Here is a 17,832-nt window from a genome sequence, read left to right as displayed (position 1 = left end):
ATGCCATATGGAAGTTTGAGAAGTGGTCTGAGGAGAGGAAATGCTCTTCTACAGAGAGTGACTTCATTAACAAGACACCATACTGTAAAGCTGTAACAAGCCCCACAGACTGTTCAACTCTATCCAGAGATTGCAAGATTGCTCTTTATCCCATTTCCTCACAAGTAACCATAACCATCTGTGGCCTGATAATTTCTTCTGGAGAGGAGAGTTACAGAGGCCTGTCTACTGTAAAGACTACCTGTACCACTTTTGGTGCCTTGGCATACCTGTGATATACCCAACAGGGAAACAGTATACACGTTTCCATGGAAGTATGCAGCAAAATTCAGACATAAAATAAGAGCTGCCACACAATGCTTACTGCAATATTCTTGAATACAAACTGTGGAAAATACAAGATGATGGAAGCTAGGAAAATCAAATTTAACATGCTCAGTCTATCCTTAAGTTACTTGCTGCTTAAATAATCACAGTATCATTACCACTAGGAGTGCTATGGGCAAACTCAATCAATCAAAGTCGTACAAAAGATTTGAAGCAATCTGATCAGTCCAAGGTTTCCACTGTAACATTTCTACTACATGGCTCCAAATGTAAATGATTTCCCTCCTTTAAAGTAATATTCACTCCTGCTTTCTTATAAATCTAAGGGTCAGGGAAAAGAAGAAACTGTATTATGTGAAATACAGACTGATAAAATATGTGGCTTTAAGAGCTTGACAACCTAAGTCACAGGACAGACAGAGAAGAGGAGAGGGAAAAAAAAGGATGAAGATGTATAGCAGACCTGCCTGGAATGTATACGTTATGGAATAAGTGGGAGCATAGTAAAAGCGAATGGAAATCAAATTTCTGCTTGAGCTGGCTGGTGAATTTAAATCAAATGTCTCTAAAGAGGAATTTAAAAAAAAATATTATTTTTATTTTGCAATTTATGTACCATCAATCTCTGAGCTGACATTCAGTTTCTAGGCATTAGATTTGGAAATTGTAGTGTTACAAGAGAAGCCAAATTTAGGTATTTTTACTTGAAAACAAGCACATCTAAATACATCATTTTTTTTCCTTATATAAATGTAAGTCTCATAAAAAAAAAAAAGACTGATCACATAAAATGAAAACAAAAATTGCTTTTGGGAGATGTGGATTTGAGCTCAGCAGATAGATCTGCTGAATAAGAATGAAGGGCAGCATCACCATTTTATTTGCAACAAAGACAAATTAAACCTTTGTTCAGGATTTAATTCTCACTGAACTTGGACTTCTCCCTGAAGGAAAAAAGAGATGAAGTTTATATAAGTCTGATAAATTGTCCCTGAAGACAACTGGCAGAATGCAGAGGATTGCTTAAGTCTACAGAGCAGTTTGCTGTCTGTCTCCAGTATCGTTTTTCCCTGAAAACCTTGACCTCTCAATTGTAGGAGTTACTGGCCACGTCAAAATCTTACCTTCAAATCTGACTTTTTTCTGTGGTACAGACTAGATATTGCTGGAGTGGTAGTGTTGAGACTGTGTTAAACATCTTCCTTGCTCTTAAGGTGTTTTTCTCCAATATTCATTACCCACCTATTTGTAATTAAAATTATGAGATCTGATTCACTACTAAATAACATTTCATGGTGTTTAAAATAGAGATGACACCTAGAAATTAAGAGGCAGAGGATGATTTGTGGGTAAGAAAACTGAGCGGCTAAAGCTGTGTGAAATAGATGTAAACAAATGGCTATGTTTCAAAAAATTATTTTGTTTCTGCCTGTGGGAAAGTGATGCAACCAAGAAAGACAGACGGCGAAATGTAAATATTTGTGAGTTTGGTTTTGTTTTTTGTTTTTCTGTGAACATTGCCAGGAGGTACTAGAATTTTTTATTAACAAGTTATTAACTGAGGAAAATGTGTTTTGCATTGATCACATCCCAGGACTGCTGTGTATCAGATGTTGCACCACCACTGAATCCTTGAAGACCCTTACCAAGTAACCCTTGGTGGTAGGCCCACTGAGGCCAAGCTTGGATGTGCACTTGGATGAAGCACTGTGAGACCAGTTTCTTGCTCAACAGCTCAGTATAGCTTCGGCATGAGCAGATCTCATGAAGTACTACAGTGTAAACATGTAGCAAAGAAGCTACACCCAAGTAGCATTCTTCCCTCTCCTCCCCTCCTCTTCCCTTCTTTCCTCTTCGGAGATTACTTTTCATTTGTATGAAAACAATATGTATTTCTCCTCTTTCTTTTTTGCATTGCTTGTCTCCTTGCTCTATTTGTTTACCTGGAGATCCTTCTGATTTTGGGTTACAAGCACTAAGCAGAACAGGTAAAAAAGTTGCTGGTACCTCATTCTTTCTCTTCTCTATCTCTACTACTTTACTGGCTGTTGGATTAGAAACTGCTGTAATTGGGCAATACAGAGATGTCCAGGTTACTGTGTAAAGTATGTCAAATACTTTTGTATTAAAGGAAACTATAAAGTCCTTTTCCAAGTCCTACAAATTCCTTGTCTGCCTTCACCAGAGTTGTCGCTTTTTACAGATTATATATAAGTGCCCCAGCCAGAATAAGATTCTTGTATAATTTACATACATTTTACATAATTTTACATAAAATTACACTTTTACATATAATTTGCTATATCAGGTATAATCTCCTATGCATTTAGTTCTATGCCTAAAGGCTTATTAAGTGAAAAAGATACCTTTATGTCATTCATTATTCCCAGTATTGTTATCATACACCTGCTGGTAGTGGTGCTTCTGTTGTATGAGAGATAAAATCAGTAGTGAGACTTTGTTTGATAGTAGTGCTTCTGAGACAAAGCTTCATTAACGATCTTCTGATAAGGAATTGCAGAGCTGGATAAACATGAGATGTACAACCCTGATGGCATGCTGCAAATCTTGTTGTTATGCAGAATTATTTTATTTTAATTCTATTTTATTACTCATGGTTTGTTTGAATAAAGCCTGTATTCCAGGAAGAGCATGGGCGCCCTGGTGCCCATCCAGCTTGGAAGTGTCACTGTAATCAGTGTAGTCTGTGCCAGTCAACACCTAGCCACAGCAGGTCAGAGCAAGATGAGACTTCAGGTTTATCTGTTTTTCTCCTCTGCCCCATCTGCCTCAGAAGACAGGTGACATTTCATAGATGTGTACTAAGAATTAAGGGGTGTACATGATAACAGCCAGTGACTTTTGATCTAGCTAGATGGCAACAAAGCTGCAAATTGCTTAGATCAATAAAAACAATCAATTAAATGACTAAGATATCACAGATGGCTAGATCAATTAAAGGCAATCAATTAAATAGCTAAGAGATCACAGATGGGTGGATAAATTAATAGTGCAAATAAATCAAATATTCAGGATGCTCAGGAGGAATATAACCCTAGAAGATAATCATGGGGTGAGCGTCAGTGGGTGTAGTCTTTAGAGTGATGGCTGTGTGGAATCTGGTGCAGTTGTGAGAGTGTGTGATGTTCTCTGCTCTGCAGAGTTATTACATCCAAACTTTTGCTGTGCAATCATTTAGCTCTCCTGCCAGTCTCAGTTGTGTTGCTGTTGATTTTTGCCCTTGGTGAGGATTTAACTTTGAAAACCTGTAGACATGGAGAACTTGAATATTAGTCTGCAAAGACCATCAGAGTTTATAAAGAATGGTAGATTGAATGTTTAGCAAAAGTAAGTTTATCTAAGTTCCCTCTCTAATTAATCAAGCAAAATTGTTTGCTTACACTGTAATCCACAGGCTGGCTTTGTTTGTGTGTAGGGGTGTGTTTATGTACAGATTACTCTGAAATTAAAGACCTTTTTTTGGCTTATACAAAAGAGGTGGTGCGCCTCCGGGGTCACTCTTCCATATAATTCAGCTCATAATTCATCATACTGATACAGAGGTCATAGCTCTGCACAACTAACAACCGTAAACAGAAAAGTATTGCTTGATTTATATTTTTAAAGAACTTGTATTGTTTCACAATTCCCCCATTCCTTTCCTTAAATAAAATCCTACCAGCAACACTCCTAATGTAGCTTTTACAATATCTTTAGTTTCTGAACCCAGTTTTACCCTTTCTGTTTTTCTGTAAAATATCTATGAGGGTTGAAAATTTGCATGGTAATGCTTAATCTTGGGCAAATGTGTTTGTATATATGAAAACAGAAAAACACAATAAAAGTAAGATCCATTTGTCTCCAGCTGATTTTTACCATCCTACTGATTCAAGAGTAAATGTTTTGAGCACTGATACAGTGGGTTTTTGCATGTCTAAGTAGCAAAATACTAGGAAATGGGCAGTTGGCTTTGGCAGGAAAGAGCAGCTTTAAAATGGCTAGTGGTTCTGTGCCAGGAAATTTAAATTATCTGATGTCTGTAAATATGGACAGTGGGAAGTGAAAAATAAGAGCAGCATGACCACTGGTGGTTAACTGAATGGGAAATTTAAGAGAATTTTTGCAGGAGAGAATGAGGAAGTTTGGGGCATTTTGTGCACTACTTGGGATGGCAGTGGGGTGGAGAACTGAATCATCTGACACTGATTCTAAGTTATCTACCTGCTCTGAAAAAAATAAATCACATATTTAAACTGTCCTCATGGGACACTGATTTCTTCAATCTTCTCTGAGAAATTCAGGGCTTACAATGGTGATGTTCAGCTTTGCATAAAGAAGTAGAATGGGTGCAGATCAACTACATTCAGCCTGTGGTTCTAGTCTTTGGGGAAGGAATAATTATTGGTTTTTTTCTGATTCAGGTGGACAGGACCTTTCCATAAGTATTATACCGCAGTATTTGGATATTACTTCAATAAAAGACAAACCAAATGAGAGTACTAACATATTGCCCTGCTGAATCTAAAAGCTCAGAAAGGTTGCAGTCTGTGATTGATCTTAATTTGGTTTTACATTCACTGAAGAAATATTTGTGAAACAGGTCTATAGTTTTCTTCTAACTACCTATATCTACTGTAAGAAATCTTCTCTAGATACTGTTGAAGATAATGGCTAAGATAAGAAGATAAACCTCTTGCAGTCCTGCTCCGTACTTGTCCAATCTGACTTTTTGCCATTTATTTAACAGTAGTTATATAGCCTTGACATTTCCAAAGCTCTATACAAGCACAAACTAATTAATCTTTAGTTTGCCTTTGAGGTAGGTGAGTCAGTACTCTCGTTTCTTTCACAGATATTACAGTCAGAGAAGAGGAAGCAAGTGAATAGCCTGAAGTTCTACAGAAAATTGGTGTCAAACCCAGGATTTTAACTTGGGTCTTCTTGGAAGAGGGGATGCTTAACCCTGGAATACTTCCGCTTTCCCATGGCAACTGTCTGCGTGATGTGTTATACTTGCAATATTGACCGAGATGACTAATGTGAACACAGAGAGAAGTTGCACAGCTGTTTGTCTACAGTGTCTGTTATGGACTTTTGAAGGGGTGACAAAGGTTATAGTGGTATGAATGCCCCTTCTGATGCTGCATTTGTACACTGGCTTTTATCTCCTGCTTGTGTATAGAATTCAAGCTAAAATCTGCACTTTCTGTATTCCAGCATACTGGAAGACAAAGAAAGGCCCAATTCACCATCTGTGCTGCTCCTGTCATTATCTTCCAAACAATTAAGAACTTACATTCACACTGGTTGCTTTAATTTTGCATATTCTTCTCTGCAGACAAAGCAGTCTCTCCATCATTACTAGTATGATGCATTACACATCACATGAAATATTTAAGGAACACATATCCATAAGGTAACTACTGGTCTGTCTCATGCTGTCTCAGTTTAAAAGGAGATGCACTGACTGTCAACGTCCAGTCTGTTTCCATGACTGTGCTGAAGAGAATTCTGACAGAATCATTAAATACACTTGAGTCAATAAAAGAACACTGCTATTATCCTATGTTTCCCTCGGATGATAGTGGTATAGAGTGTGTACTGCTGCAAAATTATCTAAGGCTTTTCATTTGAAAATGGGAAAACTCAGTTTGCTGTTTAGAGATCAGATTTGCTTTGCAAGTATAGGATAAGGCTACATAGAAGAGCCCCAGTCCTATACTAGGTATTCTCACTTTACTTTTGACTAGGAGTGAATGTATCTATTTCTACTGGGAAAAAGGTGAGGACCACTTCCTCACTTCTATGGTGGCATTATGCCAGTAATTAAAGACAGTCTTTTAAAAACTTTGCAGCAGTGGTCAGGCTCTGACGCTCTACTCTGTGTTAATTTACTTGGATGCCAATACAGTATCTGATATTACTTCCTTATCTTTTCTCTCTTACATGTATCCTAGAAATGCTATACAGGCTATAGGACCTCCAAACTGAAAAAAATATTCTAAGATTCTGTCTTGTATTAATCATAGAGGACTCTTTGAAATCTTCTGTCCACATGATGAAGGCATACTTAGTGTATGAAATCTATATGTCAAACTTATTTATGAAATTTTTGTGGTCCGCATATATGGGAATTGTATTTAGCAGCTTATGTTCTGATTCCAGAAATTCTTGTATATATCAGTACTGGTGTTAAGTATTTTCATTAAAATAAATGGAATTACTAACTGAAAAAGGTTTTTTTTTATTCAACTGTTGACATATACCCTTATCTATTCAACCAGCAAAGCCAACTGATAGTACCAGCCTCTGCCAGACCAGCTGACTCTTCCCTTTGCTTTTATGCATCTGTTTCTTTTTATTTCAATTTTCTTTGAAATCTCCAGCCAAAATAAACAGGGACTACAAAACTGTGCACGTAATTCTTCATCTAAATTATGCTAGTTTTATACAAATTTGAGAATGAGTGGTATAAGTAAGATTCCATGGAAATTTAGTTTCATTTTTATCCAATTTTTTTTTTTTTTGATAATGAACTGTGAAATAAAAAGCGATTGGATACAATACATCAAGGAATAGAGATATGGTGCCTGTACTGCTCCCAAGCCCCCGAGGAACAATATCTACAAAGTCTAAGATAAGAAATACATTCAGCAGTTCCAAGATAATCTGTTTTGCTAGTCTGTACTCAAGGTCATAATACCTCCTCTTCTAGTTCTTTCGTAAATTCTCATTTTTAATAAGATTAAGATGTTTAGTGTACAAATAATCTTGATACCTTTGAGGTAAATGAAATGTGTTTTTCAGTGTCCAGTAATTCTCTTTGTTTGCTCTTTCAAGATGATTAGCAAAGTGCTGAATATCTAGATGTGAAGTTACAGCCCATTCACCAAGAATTTGTTCATTTTTTTGTTAGTCAGATAGTATTTTGCATTAACTGCTTTTTGTCTGAAAATTTATTCCTTCTATTCAGAAATATCAGCTGTCTCTGAGGGTGGGACTACAGAGTCATGAACAAGACACTGCTTAGTTCAAGGTCCCAAAAGGAGAAGTGTCAGGGGGAGGCACTGAAAGGCATAGAGCAATCTCTCAGAACCATTCAGGAAATTTGCTGTACAGGGTTTTTGGTTGTTTTTAGTGGTGTTTTCTTGTTTGTTTGTTTGGGTTTTTTTTTCCTTGTTTTTTTCTTGTTTGTTGCTTTGGTCTGTTTTTTTTTTCATTATTCAGCTGGCTCTAGTTATTGAGCTGCTAGAACATCCCTGATAGTATAGATGAATCTTCTTTATTGCTCCGGTATTTGGCCCAGTAGTCAGCCATGTCCCCTCTCCAGCTAGGATCTGAAGTGTGGAGACTGACTGAGAGGCACCCCCTATGCAGGGTGAGAAGCTTTTTCTTACACCTGTACTCAACACCATTTGAAAGAGGAAACTGAAGCTGGGTTTGCCATATGAATGGCCTAGAAAAAGTGTTTTTTCTTCAGTCTTTATCACAAGACATGGACTTTGGTACATCAGACAAACTTAATCAATGTATTTGATTAGGGTAAAAAGATTGAGTATGTTTTCCTGGGGAACAAAGTAGAAGTCTGGAATACATTGCCAGAAGATGCTGCAAATACAAAATTGCAGATAAATTCAAAAATAATTGGCCAAATTCAGAATTATTTCCAAAGATTCTTAAATCCAAAGATGTAACCCTAGCTCAGGAAACCAACCTGAAGATTTAAAAAAACTGCCAAGTGATTACCAGTGGAAGGGTCATTCTACAAATCTCATTTCTTGCTAAAGCGCCCACTCCTGTCTACCATTAGAGAGAGGATGTGCGTAGTAAGCCTCCATCTAACTGCTTCCTATGTACCTAATCTAGTCCTTACCACTGTGACTAGTTAAGTCAGGAAATCACAGCATCATAGAAAGGTTTGGGTTGGAAAGGACCTTAAAGATCATCCGGTTCCAACCACCCCTGCCACAGGCAGGGATACTGTCTTCTAGACCAGGTTGATCAAAGCCACATCCAACCTGTCCTTGAACACATTCAGTGATGGGACAGCCACAACTTCGCTGGAAGTCTTGTTCCAGTGACTCACCACTCTCACAGTGAGACTTCTTCCTAATATCTAATCTAAATCTACCCTCTTTCAGCTTGAAGCCATTGCCTCTTGTCCTATCAGTACTTTCTAATGTAAAATTTCCCTCTTCCCTTTCTAGCTTTCTTGTAGGCCCACTTAAGGTACTGGAAGGTCACAATAAGCTCGCCCCAGAGCCTTCTCTTCTCCAGGCTGAAAAACACCAGCTCACTCAGCCTGTCTTCATAGGAGGGGTGAGGTGCAGAAAAGGCCTTGATTCTTCAAGAGCACTGCTCAGCAATAACAAAAGCATCCCTGAATTATCAAAGCTGTTTCCAGCACAAATCCAAAACATAGCCCCATACTACCTGCTATGAAGAAAACTACCCCAGCAAAAACCAGAACAGCTTTTTATTCATCATTCTAATGTTCATGGTCTAACACATTTTTTTTTTTTTAAATGACAGATTAATAACATACCCAGCCATGAAAAGAAACAGTTGTGAAAAGCAAAGACCTGAGGGCAATCTTCACAACACTACTATTACCCAAAGACATCATATATTGCTTGCAAATAAAATCCAGAAAACCAGAACTGTTGCATAGACTATTAGCAAAGGAGAAATAAACATTCATTCTGTTATGTCCCAAACACTATATTTTTCTTTTTGGTTCATCTATTTCTTTACTTTTTTTTGGAAACAGTCCAGTTTGAAGCCAATAAGAATGAGGACACCTCCTGCTTCGTGATAGCTGGGATTGCATAAAACAGGTGTAATGATGGGAACCTGTTTAACAGTGTTTTCCTTGAAACATTTTCTGAGCATTTTTTTCTGGTGAAGGTTTAAGTAATTTCAAATTTAAAAAAAAATACAACAATTTGCAAGGGACTAAGTTAATCTGGGAGCTCTACTATTGCTACTGGGGGAAAGTGAAGAATGGTTGATAAGGTGGATCTGATCCAGACCTTGTTCAGAGTGCTTACATGGAATGCAAGACTTCTTTCAACAAACTCTTTATTTCTTGTTATATAACTACTTTTTCCTATTTGCATTTAAATTCCTCTTAAATCTTCATATCCTCTGTGCTGCTGAGTTTATGGATCTAAACAGGGCATAGGTTTGACATTTTTACCAAGGCTGATATATTAATAATGACCTTTATAAATAATGACAGTTTTATAAGTACAGCGGAAAAAGACATGGGTTGAGGGTGACAAAAGTAGAGACAGTTTCTTTCTTTTAACTATATTTTATAATTTTTGTGTATTAACAAGTCCTTACTCTAAATGTATACTGCAAAACAGCTCTATTGTAGCTTCCCCTCTTTGTACTTCATGACACTCAACACCATGCTGTTACAACACAAAGAAGACTAGTGGAAAGGCAAGACCAGGAAAATAGCATTCATATATTTCAGCACTATCTTAGAGTTGTAATTTTAATTTATGCAAAAGCCTATATTTCTTGAAATTAATCTCTAGTGTTCTCATGTAAATTTGTGGACAAGCTCTAAATATTTGTAGAGTTATGCAATGCTACTATGTTGTAGGAGAGTTTTAAGATGATTCTGGGTCCACAGTGAGGGTTACTCTTGGTATCTAATGTTGTGACTGCTGTGTATATACAACTTGTTTAGATCTTAAGTTCCCACATGTCTAAACTTGCTTCTGCATATACTCAGAATTTCTTAAGTCTGTGCGGAATTTATGCCTCCCCTTACCACATATATAATTCAGTTATTCATCTGTTTATGGGCAGGTATTATTTCAGGTAAGGAAATGCAGACATAATGAGAAACCAAGGGTACAGCTCAAAATCATTAAACAAAAGATAAAAATCCAATTCTGTCGGTGCCAGGAATCCTGTAAGTTCTCTCAGTGTCTGAAAAACTCAGTCTGTTTCTAGTTTTTGTCAAATTAGTCTTTTACAGTTTTGTATACTCAGCCTTGAACTGCAAGAACCTTCAAAATTCCTCCTTTAAACATTGTTTTTGCTTGAGAAGGGACATAGAAAATGTATTGTTTTCTTTCCCAGCACTTTTTCTGGAAGCTGTGAGAAAGAGAATAGAAGAGCACAAAAAAAAAATACCAGTTTGACCAAAGCTAACTATGCCAGTTATCTGTCTGCTATGGTTAATACAAGCAGATGCTCAGGAAAGTCTATAGGAATAAGGCAGAAAGAAATTGATATTTCTCTACATATACTTCTAACCTCTAACTATTTACAAACCGGGAACTTTGTCAGTGTGATGTGGTTTCTCTTTACTTCTACTGTTTTAGACTAGCCACCTAAAAGAAAGTCAGAACCTGGAACAAAAGGAAACTTGGTCAAATAAAGACTACTGAATTCTGCTTAATATAATTTGATTAACAACTTAGTATTTAATATATTTCAGAATAGGTTTAATGCAATATTGTAGGAAGTTGTACCCAGGCAAAGTTCATGCTAGAAAATTTACCTTGATTCTGCTGAAAGTCATAATAAGTACCCACAAGAACAGTAAAATAAAATAATATAATAACTTCAAATCAAAATGCTGCTTTCAACATTTTTCGGAATGCTTTGGAATTGCAGCTCCAAAGATCAGCATAAACCATAGATGTGTAATTGATTATATACTGATCACAGAATGAAAAGTTTATAGCTACCAAAATACTGATTTGTTTTGATATGGGCAGCCATAGAAGGGATTACATGAGTAATGAGTAGACTATAAAAAACTTTCATGAGCAGGCGCTTGAGTAAAGCTGCTGAAAGACTGAAGAGTTTGTTGGTATTTTGGTGACATGGTATATTGATTTATCATGAATAATTAAGACACTTATTTTGTACTGCACCAATGGGTGCTTTCTTTTTTTCATGAAAGTGATAGCACTTTCTCCAGACAAAAATAGGTATGTCTCGCCTACATTTCTGTGTAGGTTCCAGGTCCTGATTATTTAGTCATCTCATGTTGTTCTAAACAGTGAGAGGGGATGGACATGATACAATTTACTATGAAATACTCAAAAAAAAAAAAACAAAAAAACCTTTAAAAAAATATTATACACTATTAATTTTACCCTCATTCCACAATGTGGATATAATTATTATGTGAAGTATTTTGCCATCTTCCTCACAAAATTGTACTCAAGTATTTTAGAAGTAACATTTTCATTGATTGATATTGGTGTTCAATTTTTGAAATCTACTGGGGCAATGCTAAGCGTAAGATACTCCTTTACTGTGTGACTATCTTACTACAATATATACTTCATAGAAGCTGCAATTGTAATTGAGCAGGAAATAGTACTCCATTAAAACTAGGGGAGGAGAATGTTAGCTTCAGTTCTGGGAAAATAAGAGTGTTTCTGGTTGAGCCCTTAAAAGTAGAAAAATAGAAAATCTGACAAGCAGAAAACAAAAATTGTTTGAGAAAGGGCAAAACAAGGGAAAGCAAAATAATGTTTGAGCTCTGTTCAAATTACACATCTTTCCCTATTCTCTGACCTTGATGTAGTGGGAATATTTGCTTCAATGGCCCTAAGAGTTCTACCTATAGAAGTTTAGATCTCTGCAGAACTGTCCAGACTGCACCTATCACAAGGTGGAAAATCCAGATCCCTCAGGTTAAAGTACAAAGAACACAACCACCTGATTTCATTTCAAAAAGCATTATAGAGGCAGAAAAAGCAGCTCTTTCAGCAAGCAGTATGATTTCAATCAGGCAGTCTTAGGCTGACAACCTGGGAAGAATTCTGAATGAGGAATAGAAAAGTTTGAAGATGAAAGGAAGAAGAGTGGATATCAAGAAAAAAACTAAACATGAAAAGGACTATTGTAAACACACTTTGATGCCGATAATATTTAAATAATAAGCCTTACATGGGAAGCTGGAATAGAAAAATAAAGAGGAATATAGAAATTATTTTAGTGTGCCTAATAGCTTATTTGCAAATTCATGTTTGAAAAAATATGTAAAACTGATAAATAAAATGCTAAATATATTCCAGAAAGAGGCAGTCTGCGGTGCTTCAAGAAAAGAACATATCAAAAGCACCTTGAACATGTCAAGAAGGTCATCAGCATACATCTTTCATGCATACAACTAAAGATTTTGAAGTTGTTATCATTTATTACTTAAGATCTATTGACCCTTTGACACCTGAACAGAGTGATTTCCTTATGTAGGTTCCTAGATACAGATATTTGGTTAATAGTTCTCTAATGGAATTTCCCTTCTGAAGTGCTCTAGTATCTTCTTTTGTGACTTGAAGAGGATGAATGTGAATGTCTGTATTGCTTGGCAGGATTTTTCTCCCATCATCCCTCCACAAGGAGAAACTTGAAGGAACCAAAATCCATTAAATATGTTTAAAATTAACCTGTCTTCATTCCAAGGGTCTGTAAAAAGGGCACTTTTTTCTTATAAAGGAAAATATTAAAGAGAGTATAAATAAAACTAGCAAACATGAATAAGAAATACGTATGTTCAAAACTGTCTAAATTTAAAATAAAGCACTGCGGGAAGGCACTCAGAATTAACCTACAAATAGAAATTCACACCTCAAAAGAGTTGCAGATGTTCATGTTACCTAACTGTCCTGGGTTCAGCAGTAGCAGTCATGTTTTTCCTTTGTGTTAACTGGTGCAGTGCTGTGTTTTGACTTCCAGCTTGAGAACAGTGTTGGTGAAGCCGATGTTTTCGGTTGTTGCTAAGTGATGTTTACCTTGACCAAGGACTCTGTGAGGCTCATGCTCTGCCAGGGAGGAGGGGAAGCTGTGAGGAAGCAGAGACAAGGCGCCTGACCCGGGCTAGCCGGGGAGGTATTCCATACCACAGCACGTCATGCCTGGGGTGGGGGGGTAACTGGGAGTTACCCGGAAGGACAGGGGCTTCCGGGTGGAACTCGCTTTCTTGGCCGGTGGTATCGTATTCTCTTCCCTTGTTATTTTCCCTTATCATTGTTTTAGCTGATAGTAGCGGTGGTGATTTGTGTTGCACATTGGTTGCTGGACTGTTCTTGTCTCAACCCGTAGGAGTTGCACTCTCTCGATCCTCCTCCCCGTTCCCCTGGGAGCGGGGAAGGGGAGAGCCCCGGTGCAGGGGGAGGGGAGACGAACACGGACCTCGATTGTTGTCAGCTTGGCACCACTCACTGGGAGCGAGTGAACAAGTTACCTGACTGGGTTTAAACCACGACACTAACACATTACAGAAACCTAAAGAGCAAAATTTTGAAACTCTGTTTTGCTCCTGGATATTTAGAAACAGCTGAGTCACTGGAAGAGACTGGTCATTATGACAATTTCTAGGCATGGAAAGGTCCTTCAGAGTATCCCTATGCATTCCATCACTACAGCAGTTTGCCATGTTTTGTTTTCTGACATTAGAACAGTAAAAATTGTGGCCCAACTTCATAAATGACTTAACCTTGCAAACCACGGTGAAGTTACTTGCACAGTAAGTCAATGTTTAATCTGGTAAAGTAATTATTTTAACTCAAGTAGGTTCTCAGTCTTTCATTGAACTGCATGCCATTCTAGACATTAATTATTCTTGTTCACATATAAATAAATTCAATAAATTGTTTGAAATAGTGCCTGGTTTAGTGTCTGTTATAGCTCTAAGGGATGCAAAGGATCTGTATTCCTTCTCCTTATTCTGTGTCCACATCCCATGGTAGTAGAGACAAGGAAGAAGGACTACTGAACTGGCAGAACTGTGCCATATATACTGGCTGTCACCTTGTCAGTGTGTTCCCAAAATTCTTGATATCAACATCACATGATTTCTCTTAATCATATCCTCCCCCTACCTGGATAAATAAGGTATTACAATGGACATCAGGGCAGTAGGGACTTTTTTTTTTTCTCAGCTTAGTTTTTCAGTGAATATTGAGTAAAGCACATCAGTACTTATTTTGCCAGTTCCCCACCTATGAAACTGGGAAAATATTCTTCATTCTAAATGACTTTGAAATATACTACAAAGACATAAACTCAGCAATGTCCTGCTGATTTTTTTTGACAATTCTGATTTCTGAAATTCTAACAATTTCAATGTTTGAAAATGATTTTATCAATGGTTGTTATTGATCCTTTAGAAATTTTACAGATTAATTTATTGAGCTTAAAAAACGTAAGCAGGATGTATTTCTCAACTTCACTGTGCTGACAATGAAGCTACCCCAACAAAAGTATTTTGATTTATACTTACTAAGTTAAAGTAATTAGTTAATAAGACTGGAGCAGTGACAACCAGGAATCAAAACTCACCTGTCAGGATCCCCTCTGGGAAGTGCTGTTTACTGCCTATCTTAGATAATCTTCCTTACCCATTCCTACTACTTCGGGGCCACACTAGTAAAGACTGCCTCTAGTCGCTAATTTTTTTTTATTAAACTGTGAAACTTCCTACAGTGTTGATCTTGCCTGCTATTCTCTTCCGAAGATAAAAGGGCCAATAAATCTTTGCATACTAATAAAAAATAAATGTCGGCTGATAAAAATTTCCCTCTTTCCTTCTGCAGATTTATTTTATCCATGAATTTTCACACTATTTTGTCTTGCTTTGTTATTGTTAGAAGTGTGCAGTCCCTGTATATAACTCTGATGGTAACATTTACTTTTCCCTGGATCCAGTCAACTGAATAGTGGATGTAGGATCAAAATTAAAATCTCATACATAAATTTTGAGTATTTAGACCATTGAGAACAGCAACAAAGAAAACTGTAATTCACTGCTGAGTAGTGCACACAAATTTGTGGTTCAGAACAAACTGGGTAAAACCACAATCACAGACAAACACCATTAAACTTGATTTGTGTAAACAGAAAAAGGAAGAGAAATCAGTACAGGAAGATCATCTATACTAAAGTTCAGTCACTTCAGATGTTCATTTGACATCAACATTATTGATCAAGAAGGTGTAGGGTTAGTTATTTATTTAGTATTTAAGTGAATTGACCAATATTTTATTACCCACCCATGACTTTGCAGCTGGAGTCAGAGTTATAATTCATGGTGACTAGAGCAGATTTTCACTTGTACTAAATATAGTACAGTTCTGTGATCTTCTGCTATAAATATTCACAAAGTGCTTGGTGGGTTTTTCTTCGTATGGTCAGTAGTTTCAGTTAGAGTTTCAGGACCTGGATAAAGTTTTATATTTTTCTGCAAATGATACGGATCTTGGTAGGTATATGATTTCTCTACAGTAATAACCTAAGGAAAAGTGTCAGTAGAAATATTTGTGGTTACATGTGAACCAGTTTCAACTCATGTATGAGTAACAGAAAACTAATTACTCCTAAATCAATACATGTATATTTTACCCTAGACATTAAAATTCAATAAACCTGAAGTTTAGACTAGCCGTTTAATCTGTTTTTCTATTTTTCAGTAGGTATTGGAAGACAGATGCCTCCCTACTCCTGTTAGCATAGAGAAAGAGGACAAACCGGACGTACATGGCCCACCCTTGTTGCCTCTAACAAAAAAAGATTATTGCCTAGGTTAGTCTAACATTTCACAAATAATGAAGTTATTTATTATAATAACACTATAATGAACTATTACTTATAAAGTTTTATGATTTATGAAAACTGTAAAACTCAATGTGACTTTAATTTTTAAGGTATCAAAAAGCCTCAAACCCAATAGTTTTATTTTTAAATGTACCTGAACCTTTATAGAAGAATGATTGAAAGGTAGAATTCTAAGATGCTTAATTATTCTGATGAAGTTTCGTGAGTATTGGTGAAAAAAAAATCATTAGAATATTTTAAATTCTAAATTTTAAATTCTAAATTTAAATTAATACTAACAGTAAGATTTTTTTCATTTAAAAATGCTAAAATATCAACACTTCAAAACATCTATATTTTTTCCTGTAGCTTAATGTATCAACTTAATGTTTAATTGTTTTTAAAATAAATTGTTTCTCTTCATAGAGAATGACAGAGCTTATGCTGTATACCAATTTATTTGTGAAACAGTGATGTTTGGAGCACAGCAAATGGTAACAAAACCTAATCCATAGTGCCTTTGTTCTTTCAAAGCTCATTGATGTTTGTTGCCTTCCGTTTTACATTTCAGCGTAAGGTCCAACAATTTCCCAGGAACCTTTCCTATATCAAATACTCTGGTGTTATTTAGATGTGCTTTACTTAGATCACAGAATCACAGAATCATAGAATCATAGAATGGTTTAGGTTAGGAGGGACCTTAAAGATCATCTAGTCCCAACCTCCCTGTTATGGGCAGGGACACATTCCACTGGACCAAGTTTTTCAGTCCCAAATCTCTTTGTGTTTCGTCATAAACACTCCCTTGGATGAAATTAATACTTCTTTCCTCTTGAATATGCTTTGAAAATTCTTTCTTATTCACCCTGCCACCTTATTGACTAACAATAGTATGTTCTGCCCTAATCTTTCCCTTCTAAACTTGCAATTATTTCACTTCTCTTTCCATTTCTTGTCCTGCAGAATTTCAATAATTTATTCCTACTGTGGTGCTATTAAAACATTTTCAATCTTGAATTGCAGTTATAAAAAAGTAATTATATTTTCAACATTTCTTTAGGAGCTGAATATGCATTGAATTTATATTACACTATTTCAAGGTTTTAAATGTTTTAAAAGCAGTATAGCTAGAAGAAACTAGTGTTAGAACAGATATACCTGTGATCATGTGATAAACAACTCTCAAGGAGTCTATTTTCCTTTACTTTTATTTAAACAAGTATGTTTCCTCAAAGTAACAGCCTAAGAAGACAATAAATGTGCTGTGATGAAATCTTTATACTTACCTGTGCTAAAACCAGTAAATGTGTTCTGGTTATAATGAAATGTCCAGTTTGAAAACATGGAATAGATTCATAAACAGCAAGTTTAGATGTGTTCTGTTTTCTGCTGTAATTTGACATCAACATTATTATCAAAAAGATGCATGGTTATTTAAGTTCTGTATTTCAGTGAATGGAGAAGGAAGAGCATTTAGTTGGTATCTTCTAGAACTGTGTTTTAGAAAACTGTTTCCCAAGGGATTGTTTATGAGTCCTGTAAATGAATCATAACTTTTTTTTTTTAATAACTTATTACACAGCAATGTCTGCAGAAGAATTAATCTCCTAACACCTTAAAAAGATGACCAGTGATCTTTCTGTACATTTATGCCTTTCTTTGTGAAGATCTCAAAGAATTTTTTCTTGTTGTATGTTTTTGCAAATGTTTGAACAGCACAGTCCTTATTTTATTGTTGTGTGAAAAGTAAAATAAAACCCACTAACTTAAAAGATAAGAATAATGAGTCATCTTCTCTACAATTTTGAAGAAGAATATATACCAGAAAAACTTAATTGCTGTCTTGAAAAGCCTCAGCTAAAGTGAGAAGCAGTGTGACAAAGAGGGAATGAAGTTAAAAGTTTAACTATTACATTACTTGTTTCCCGG

The sequence above is a fragment of the Pezoporus wallicus genome, unplaced genomic scaffold (assembly GCF_028554395.1).
Source record: "Pezoporus wallicus isolate ANWC-B61680 ecotype Strahan unplaced genomic scaffold, APGP_CSIRO_Pwel_v1 contig_5542, whole genome shotgun sequence".
Taxonomy (NCBI): Eukaryota; Metazoa; Chordata; class Aves; order Psittaciformes; family Psittacidae; genus Pezoporus; species Pezoporus wallicus.
Note: the sequence above shows the minus strand (reverse complement) of the source record.